Raw genomic sequence first — 10,742 nt, 5'->3', positions numbered from 1 at the left:
AAGAAGAGGGAGGAGTGGGAGGTGGGGGGGTACGAGGCGCCCTTCGCTCCCTCCCTCCCTCCCTAGGAGCTGCCGCCGCCGCTCTGCCGCCGCCACTCCGCCGCCATTTTGGGTTCGCTTGGCGGAGGGGGAGACGATCCCCGTCTCGGTTGCGGGACCCACCTCCCCTCAGTTTCTCCAGCTTTAGCCCCCACGCCTTTCTCTTCTCCTCTCTCCCGTTTCCGCCAGTCCGCTCCCCCGCCGGCCGCCTCTTGACAAGCGAGAGGGATCCGCTGTGGACCCGGGGAAGCGGAGGAGCCTGGTGGCGGCCGTCCCCTCTTCCCCACTTCCCTGCACTCTCATCGCTGGGCCTCGGCCTCTGACACGGTGAGTAGAACCGCCGGGGGAGGCCTTGGGGCCTAAGTCGTTCCTCCGCTACTCAGCCCTGGGCTGCCGGGGCGCTCCTGTCATCTCCCGGACCCGCGCCTCCGGGAGAGCGGCGGCGGGAATGGGGGAGGGGAGCGCCGGGCAGGGGATCCTGAGCTCATCGGGAAGTCCCTCCTGGCGGGGCCGAAGGAGTGTCCCTCACTGGCGGGCTCCTGGCGTGGGGCCGGGGGGCGGGAAAGTCAGCCAGCGGAGGCGGAGTCGCCCGTGTCCCTGACAGGTTTATCTCGCGTGTGGTGTGGGCCCGACGGGAGGATCCCCCCAGGTCCGCGCTCCGTCTGTTGCGGGGAGGAGGGTGGCAGGAGAAGTGATCTTCGGAGGGTAGTTTGCCTGCACGATCGGGTCTGTTGTGTTCCTGACCCGCTGAACTGCATGCAGCGAACGACAGAACGATCTCAGGGTTCTAAGTTGAATAAATGTTACTGGTTAGTTTGTACATGGAAAGACATGTTTTTGGTCTAGAAGACAGATGGTCTGTTGGTATAGAGCGGCTGTGTGTGTATGTGTGTAAGGAAGGAAAGTGTTCCGGAAGAGTTTGCTTGTATTTGTATAAGGGTAATGGAGTTCCCCCTATAAGTTAGCTTATTTTAAAAATAAAATGTGGGATGTTGTTCCCTGCTGATTGACATGCGTGTGTATTTTAGGGTTTGGGAGCGAGTGAGTTATTACTTCTTGGGGAAGAGCAGTCAGGGCAGTAGTATTGTAGACACACTAGGTAGTGTGTGTGTGTGTGTGTGTGTGGGGGCGGGGGGGGTCAGGGATGGGAGAAGCCTGTCATAGCCAGGTATGGTCTTGGGAATAGTTGGTTTCTCTAATAGAGTGCATCGTGTAAATGCGAGGGCCCAGACCATCTTTAACAGCACAATTATTGTGAGGGTATAAAGAATGCTTGGCCTTTCTGCGGACCCGAGTTTATATCAACACTTTATAATAGAGTAAAGCATTTGTATTTTTCAGACTGCACTTGCAGTTTGTGTGTGTGTGTGTGTGATCCTAAATCCCTGTGAAAATGGTAGGATAGATGTTTTCTCCTATTTCACAGAATAGGAAATTGAGGCATAACGAGATAATTTTTCCAAGGTCACAAGTTAAGTTGGGGACAAAGTTGGGATTATAATTCAATGGTTTGACCACTACTCAAGTAGTATTTCCATCATACAATGAATGGAGCCTCTGAAGGTCTTTGACAGGCAAATCCTGAGTTTATTGGAAAGATAGGGGCATATGTGACTGGTTGGATAATATATTTGGTACCGATCAGTTGTGTCAGACATGTGTATGGAATGTATGTTGCCCTTGCTCAGGTTGACCTGTATGAAAATGTGTATCCATGACTATTATTTTTTGTTTATGGGGGAAGCAGAGCATTCCTGACAATTAGGCTTGTGTGTTTGAGAGAGGGATCTTTCATCGCATAACTTGTACCAGAGCAGCCGCATGGGGTCTGACAGCTTAATTTTTATTTTATTTTATTTTGACAGCTTAACTTTAAATCTTTGGGAGGAAGGATCTTTCATTCAGTCAACAAATATTTATCTAATAACTTCTTAATAAATTGTCCTGCCTTAGGCTGAGAATAATCAAGGTGACCCTGTTGAAACAACCTGAGTACATATGAAGGGGGACTTGTCTTGACAGAGATATATATTAACTTGAGCGAGGCAAACAAGTCAGTGTGGAATTGAAACTAGAAAACCTTCCTAAAAAAATCTATTCGGTTTGGAGGGTATTTAGATCTTCCAGACATTTTAATATGAAAGGATAGAAGTGTATTTTTAATTAAGACTCTTAACAGGGTAGGTAGCCAGGTTGTGATAGAGTGTGTCGTCTTTTGCTTTTTTTCGGGGGGGGGGGCATTTATGAGTAAACTATTTGGGGGATCTTGGAATTGTTTTTATATGTGCCTATGGATATTGAAACTTTGGCTAGGCTGAAGGAATTCTTCGAAAGGCTAATTTATAGTAAGGATCTCCTTTATGAATATGACTTGAATAAAGCCAACTTAATTTTATTTCTCTGGAAGTTTGAATTTTTTTAAAAATGTATTTTATTGATTTTTTACAGAGAGGAAGGGAGAGGGATAGAGAGTTGGAAACATTGATGAGAGAGAAACATCGATCAGCTGCCTCCTGCACACTCCCTAGTGGGGATGTCCCCTCAACCAAGGTACATGCCCCTGACTAGAATCGAACCTGGGACCCTTCAGTCTGCAGGCTGACGCTTTCTATCCACTGAGCCAAACCGGTCAGGGCATGAAGTTTGAATTTTTTGATGTGCCAGATCAGTGGTTCTTAAAGTTTTTTTTGGGACACTTACCCTTCTGAGAATCTGGTGTAAGACCCTTGCTCAACTGTAGAAAATGAGCATAAGAATAATCACACAAGTTATGCATACAATTTCAGGAACTTAAATTGTAATGAAATAGAACCAATTTATATTCAGGTCTCATTTGAAAGCCTTTTTTTTTTCTAGTTTTGTTTGGGAGTGAGTATGCTGTTATAAGTTGAAAAGATGAAAGATTCTGTGACTTTATTTGAGCATGCTGACAGTAAGGAGAACTTGAAGATCCGTGTTTTTAATTATTTTTATTTCTTTGCATACTTATTTCTGCAGTGTTAGTATGTGATTCTGAATTAGGTGGTAAGAGAATATAATACAGCACAAATGTTTATAAATTTATTCCTTTTAGTTATCTTTATTTTCAAACTTCTATCTTTCCAGTTTTGTATTGGAAATGAGGCTCATTTTGAGGCTCATTTCCTGAAATTTATCTTAGTTATAACAAATATTGAGTTAATTCGATTCAAGGGATAAAAAGATGAATAATATATGGCCTCTACCCTAGAAGGTATTCTAATCCAGTTGAAGCTATGAATTGTATGATGGTAGGGACTTTCAAAAGGTCAAGGAAGGAGGTGGGAAGCATATTCCTAGGAGTTAAGGTTTCATAACTTAATTGCAGAGTTTTTGCCACTAATTCTTAGAAAGCCATAATGTCTTCATACTTTTTATGCAACTTCGTAGCTAAAAAATGTACTTTGATATTGAATGATTGATCATTTGATGTTTTTGGATTGAGGAACTCTGGTTTGAAAAGGAGGCAGACATTGGTTGCATTCCTTATCTTGTTTTGGATATATTTCCATAGTAAGTTTATGTAAAAAAGATAAAAAAATTTTTTTTATTGATTTCAGAGAGGATGGGAGAGGGAGAGAGAGATAGAAACATCAGTGATGAGAGAGAATCATTGATTGGCTGCCTCCTGCATGCTCAAGCCCACAACCTGTGCTTGTGCCCTGACTGAGAATTAAACTGTGACCTCATAGATCTACTATGATCAACCACTGAGCTACGCTGGTCTGGCTAAAAAATGTCTTAATGTCATATTTGGATATACATGCACCTAGAAAACACTTCTGGGGGTAAAATCCAGTAGTTATTTCACAGACTACCCATGAATCTAGTACTAGAAATTAAAAATAATTACTGAATTTTTAAAAGAACAAGAAAATTAGAAAGGTGTTTCAATAGGACAGATTATAGGATTCTGCAAGATAATGGAGAGAGATCTTAAGAAAAATGTTCTGATTGTCTCATCTTTTTTGTCATGGCCTCTGTGTAAGAATGTTATGTAAGTTTGTGAAAAGGTTAAAGCCAGTATTCATTAACATACATTTCATTTCAAAATATAAAAGAATGTACAGAAGTGAATAATTTTTTTGTCAATGCCTGTTTTCAAACCGATGATGATTCTGGTCCATGCACTACTGATAACACGAAGCAGTGGAATCGTAAACATCAAGAATCATTTTGTTCGGAATTTGTGTGCCTTCAATTCATTGGTTTTATACTGTAAACTTTATTTTTTATGTATCCCCTTTTGAAAAAGTCTAGTGACACTTTAGGGTGAGTTTTCTTCGTTCAAAACTTAGTCTGGCTTCACCTATTATTTCAAATCAGTTAAACCTGAAAAGGAGTGAAAATTAAGTGAGTTATCAGCTGTTAAAGTGTGTATACAGCCAAAACCGGTTTGGCTCAGTGGATAGAGCGTCGGCCTGTGGACTGAAGGGTCCCAGGTTCTGTTCCGGTCAAGGGCATGTGCCTGGATTGCGGGCACGTCCCCAGTGGGAGATGTGCAGGAGGCAGCTGATTGATGTTTCTAACTCTCTATCTCTCTCCCTTCCTCTCTGTAAAAAATCAATGGAATATATTTAAAAAAAAAAAAGTGTGTATACATTTTTTGGGACAACCTATATATCTGTGCGTATAGATACATATGTATATAGTCTCTTTCTATGTATGAGATACTTCACAAAAGTAATGCGTGTAATAATAACAAAAAATTCTTCAGGATCTTTTAAGGATCAAGAATGGAAAATAATTGCTCAGCCAGCATGGCTCAGTGGTTGAGCATCAAACTATGAACTAGGAGGTCATGGTTCAATTCCCAGTCAGGACACATGCCCAGGTTGCCGGCTTGATCCCCAGTGTGGGAATATGCAGGAGGCAGCCAGTCAATGATTCTCTGTCATCATTGATGTTTCTGTCACTTTTCTTCTCCCTTCCTCTCTGAAATCAATTAAAATTTTTTTTAAGAAAAAAATGGAAATAAATTTTCTGTCCTTTTCTTGAGTTGTATTTTAAAGTACAGACCATAACTTCCCTATATCTTTTTAAAAACATGAATTTATTGGGGTGACACCAGCTAACAAATTTATACAGGTTTCAGGTGCACAGCTCTACAAAACATCATCTGTACACTATATTGTGTGTTCACTACCCCAAGTCAAGTCTCTGTCCATCCATAACTTATATATTTTGCTAGGAACTGTGTCTTTATAGAATTAGTAGTACTACTTGAGGCTTTTTATTCTAAGTCTTTTTCTATACTCTATCAATAAAGAATTGGACACATTTAATCCTGCCCAAAATGATCTGCCTACAAACAGTAGAGAAGTTTTACCATATGTGTAGGTGGTATGTCTCCAGTTAACAATTTCATATTGCTATTTAAGTTATGTGTGTTGTTATAAATCTTTTAAGGTTACTGAAATCCACTGTGAGGTCTACTTTGTGTCTGTCTTTTCAGAGCATGAGATATCTTAAGCCTGGCCGCCATAAGAGAGGGAAGTTAAAATAGTTTTTGTTTTATTTTGAGCTATATTGTAGGGTGTTTTTTTCCCCCTTTAAATTACTTGGAGTGTGTTTTTTTGTTTATATTCTTTTGTATGTAGAGGTTAGATTTTCATACTTATGATTTGTCATCTTAATTACAACTTTCATTTTTACATTTCATGTTTTAGAAATCACTTTTTTAGTAACTGCCTCATTGGGGGTGTTAATGGGCAGTGTGATGTTGACACATCATCATAAATTATGGCTTCAAGTAATGACAGAAATTTACCTAATAACCTTTTTTTTTTAAAATATATTTTTTTATTGATTTCAGAGAGGAAGGGAGAGGGAGAGAGAGAGAGAAACATCAATGATGAAAGAGAATCATTGATCGGCTGCCTCCTGCACGCCCCAAACTGGGGATGGAGCCTGAAACCCGGCCGGGCACATGCCCTGACCGGGAATTGAACTGTGACCTTCTGGTTCATAGGTCAATGCCCAACCACTGAGCCACACCGGCTGGGCTTTACCTAATAACCGTATTGCTATTTCAGAGTTGAACATCTAACTTATTTATGTTTGAATAATATAAAATTTTATTTTTAGCATTAATTATTTTTGCTTTTTATAGTTTTTAGTCATTTGCTCTCAGACATATGCAAGTTGATGACAGGATTGTATATTTTTTCCCCCAACTTAATTGTGTTGATTTTTTTTTTAAAATATATTTTATTGATTTTTTACAGAGAGGAAGGGAGAGAGATAGAGTTAGAAACATTGATCAGCTGCCTCCTGCACATCTCCCACTGGGGATGTGCCCGCAACCCAGGTACATGCCCTTGACCGGAATCGAACCTGGGACCTTTCAGTCCGCAGGCCGACGCTCTATCCACTGAGCCAAACCGGTTTCGGCAATTGTGTTGATTTTTTAAATGTGGAACATTTCAAGCATAATGGTGATAAAGAGAATGGTATATGAGCTTTCATGTATTCAGCATCCAGCTTGAATATTTTTGAATACCTAGTTATCACATTATCTCCCTTTTCACCTCTTTGATTATTTTAAGCAAATCTTCCAGACATAATTCATCATTAAATATTTCAGTATACATTCATTTTACTCTTAAATGGGAAATTATTTCTTCATAGTTAGTGTTATATAACTTTTAAAATAAAGTATATAATGATAATTGGAACTAAACTACTTATACCAAATATTTCTAATTTATATTACCTGTCAATAGAGATTTCCTATGCACACTAAGAAGAAATGAGCTGAATAGAATTTCACTTCACTGCTTTTAGATGTTTGCACTGAAAAATGCAAGTTAGTTTATGATTGCCCCAAAAGCTTATAATGTTTTACAGGTTTTTTAGTTTTGTTTTTTTAGTCATGACGACAAGATAGTAAAAACAAAAATATTTTCTAATTCTTCTTAGTTTCTCTTGATTTTCTAACTGGATACAATTACCACAAAGAAATCAGATGATACTGGTGATGTTGAACAGGAGCTGAAATTGGTCTAAAGTCAACTTGATATTTAAAGAGAATAAGATACACATTATTTTGAAATTCTGATTATGGACATTTGAAAATCGAAACCATTTCTTAAGTTGCTAAATACAGAATATGGTTATGATGATGAGTAGAAACATTGTAAAAAAATAAATATTCCTATTGAGTTACTAAAATGAATCAGAGCATAGAGATTTGAAGTGGTTGCTAGTAAAATAGAATTTATATATATGTATATACTTTAAATCCACAAATGAGAGTTATAATTCAGATGAATGTGAATTCCATCATTAGTGACATTTTGGTTAACTTATCTTTTGTTACATACTATGTTATAATTCCACGGTAGGTAAATCATGAATCTTTGATTTAATTTTTTTGTTTTACAGTTATATCTTTTCTACACTTGATACTTCTCATTCAGGTTTTAAAAATATGTTTTTATTGATTTCAGAGAGGAAAGGAGAGGGAGAGAAACATCAATGATGAGAGGGAATCACTGATTGGCTGCCTCCTACATGCCCCCTACTAGACATTGAGCCTGCAGCCCAGGGATGTACCCTGACCAGGAATTGAACAGTGACCTCCTGTTTCATAGGTTGACACTCAAACACTGAGCCACACCTATCCGGCCTATGCCTTTTACCAGAAGGAATATTTATTACTTCATTCAACAAGTTTTAATTGTATGCTTTATGCCATTCTAAGCCCAGGGGATACAGCAGTAAATAAAACAGTCAAAAATCACTGTCCTCATAACACTTACTGTCTAATAAGATAAATATTAAATAAATGAATATGATGTCATAGTATTTTGGTGATAGTGTTATAAAGGAAATTTAGTCAAGGTAAGTTAATTTTAGGTGGTTAGGGAAGTTCTTTGAAGCAGTGATGTTTGAGCAGAGACCTGAATGATATGAAGGACTTCATACAGCTATCTGGGCATGAGCATAAGCCCTGAGGCAGTAGTGTGTTTGGTATCCTATATAATAAAACCCTAATATGCAAATTGAACAGTGGAATGACTGGTCACTATGATGCACACTGACCACCAGGGGGCAGGCGCTCAACACAGGAGTTGCCCCCTGGTGGTCAGTGCACTCCCACAGGGGGAGTGCCACTCAGCCAGAAGCCACCTCATGGCTGGCAAGTGCAGCGGCTGTGGTGGGAGCCTCTTCCATCTCCACGGCAGTGCTAAGGATGTCCGACTGACGGCTTAGGCCCGCTCCCTGCCGTCAGTCAGACATTCCCTGAAGGCTCCTGGAATGCAAGAGGGTGCAGGCCTGGCTGAAAGACACCCCCCACCCCCAGTGCACGAATTTTGTGCACCAGGCCTCTAGTGTTTAAGAAATAGGAAAGAACTGGAATAGTAAACTAGGTGAAGAAACAGGTAGGAGAGGTAGCCAGAGATTAGATAATATAGGGCCTTATAAGACTTGACTAAGTGTATATGTTTTATTCTAGATTTGATAGGAAGCTAGCTATTGGAAGATTTTGAGCAGGGAAGTAACTTGATCTAATATATACACTTTGAAAGGCAAGAGTGATGTAACTAGAGTGGACAGTTAGGAGGCCATTGTGATACTTGAGGAAATAGGTGATTGTGAGTTGAACCTAGGGTGTTATCAGGGAGGTGGATTTGGGATATATACTTTAGTATAGTGGGGATGATAACTTGTATTGGATGTGGGATCTGAGTAAAAGAGTAGTCGCAAATGACCCCAGCCCTGACCAGTATGGTACAGTGGTTAGTGCGTCAGCCTGGGCACTGCAGGGTGTCAGGTTCAATTCCCAGTCAAGGGTGGCACCTACCTGGGTTGTAGGTTTGTTCCTCACCCCAGTCGGGGCGAATGTGGGAGGCAACCAATTGATGTGTCTCTCACACATTGATGTTTTTTTCTCTCTCTCCTTCCCTCCCTTCCACTCTCTAAATCAATGGGAAAAATATCCTCACTCCTTGGGTGAGGATTAAAATAAAAAATAAATGAGTCCACCTAGCCAGTGTGGCTCAGGGGTTGAGTGTCAACCTGTAAACCAGGAGATCACGGTTCAATGGTTCAATTCCCGGTCGGGGTGCCCGGGTTGTGGTCTTTTTATATATATATTGATTTCAGCGAGGAAGGGAGGGGGGGAGGAGAGAAACATCAATGATGAAAGATAATCATTGATTGGCTGTCTCCTGCACGCCCCCCACTGGGGATCAAGCCCACAACCTGGGCATGTGCCCTTGACCCGAATCAAACCCAGGACCCTTCAGTCCGCAGGCCAACGCTCTATCCACTGAGCCAAACAAAGCCTGCTAGGGTGCGGGTTGTGGTCTTGATCCCCAGTAGTGGGTGTGCAGGAGGCAGCCAATCTTTGATTCTCATCACTGATGTTTCTATCTCTCCCTCTCTGAAGTCAATAAAAATATATCTAAATCTATATAAAATCAATGACATCAATGAGAGCCTCAAAAATTGGATGCCATTTACTGAAATTAGGAACACTGGGAGAAGCAAGTTGCGGGTGTGCAGCAACTAATCTGATTTGGATATACTGACTTTAGTTTTCTATTAAGTATTTCTGGTTGCGACATTGAATAGGTAGTTGGATGTATAAATTTGGGAGTTCATCGTTGTAGAGTTGGTATTGAGAACCATAGAACTTGATGATATAACCTGGGGAGATGAAATTATTGGACTGAATTGTGAGATATTGTTGACACTTAGAAGAATTTAGTCAAGAATGATGGGACTGAAAGATGAATTATTCAATTAAAAAATGGATAGAAGATCTGAATAGATATATCTCCAGAGAGGACATACAGATGGCCAATAGACATATGAAAAAATACTCAATGTCACTAATGATCACAGAGATGCAAATTAAAGCTACAATGAGGTATCATCTCACACCTGCCAGAATGGCTATCAGTAAATCAGCAAACAACAAGTACGGCAAGGATGTGGAGAAAAGGGAGCACTAGTACGCTGCTGGTGGGAATGCAGACTATTGCAGCCACTGTGGAATGCAGTCTGGAGTTTCCTAAAAAAATTGGAAATGGAACTGCCATTTGACCCAGTCATCCCACTTCTAGGAATATATACTAAGAATCCCTAAAACACCAATCAGAAAGAATATATGCACCCCTATGTTCATAGTAGTGTTCTTTACAATAGCTAAGATTTGGAAATAGCCCAAGTGCCCATCAATATAGTTTTCTGAATAATGCTCTTAAGAAGATCCCGGGGATATGATTTAATCCTCAAGTGGTGGGATTGGTAATAGAGACAGTCCTATATAATAAAAGGCTAATATGCTAATCAAACTGCAGAACAACCAGTTGCTATGATGCACACTGACCACCAGGGGGCAGATGCTCAGTGCAGGAGCTGACTCCTGGTGGTCAGTGCGCTACCACAGGGGGAGCGCTGCTCAGCCAGAAGCTGGGCTCACAGCTGGCAAGCGCAGCAGCGGTGGCAGGAGCCTCTCCCCTCTCTGCGGCAGTTGGACATCCCCGAAGGCTCCTAGACTGCAAGAGGATGCAGGCTGGGCTGAGGGACCCCTCCCCCCCCAACCCCCAAGTGCATGAATTTCATGCTCCGGGCCTCTAGTCTACACTAATAAAAGAGAAACATGGTAATTGGTGTACAAGCTACCCTTCCCATTGGCTAATCAGCATATCCTTATGCAAATTAACTGTCAG

General features: G+C 40.8%; 1 protein-coding gene across 2 annotated transcripts in view; it reads left to right on the top strand.

The window, feature by feature from the left end:
* The first annotated feature begins 9 nt into the window (after positions 1-9).
* Positions 10-10,742, top strand: part of ASH1L (ash1 (absent, small, or homeotic)-like (Drosophila)) — a 131,963-nt gene continuing 121,230 nt past the window's right edge. For both annotated transcript variants that reach the window (XM_014540820.1, XM_005867543.2), the window contains exon 1: positions 10-366. The gene's annotated coding sequence lies outside the window, so the exon portion shown is untranslated. The remainder of the gene's footprint in view (positions 367-10,742) is intronic.

Source organism: Myotis brandtii, unplaced genomic scaffold, assembly GCF_000412655.1.
Source record: "Myotis brandtii unplaced genomic scaffold, ASM41265v1 scaffold250, whole genome shotgun sequence".
Classification (NCBI taxonomy): domain Eukaryota; kingdom Metazoa; phylum Chordata; class Mammalia; order Chiroptera; family Vespertilionidae; genus Myotis; species Myotis brandtii.
The sequence above is the reverse complement of the archived record's forward strand: the minus strand, read 5'-3'. Positions and strand labels throughout refer to the sequence as shown.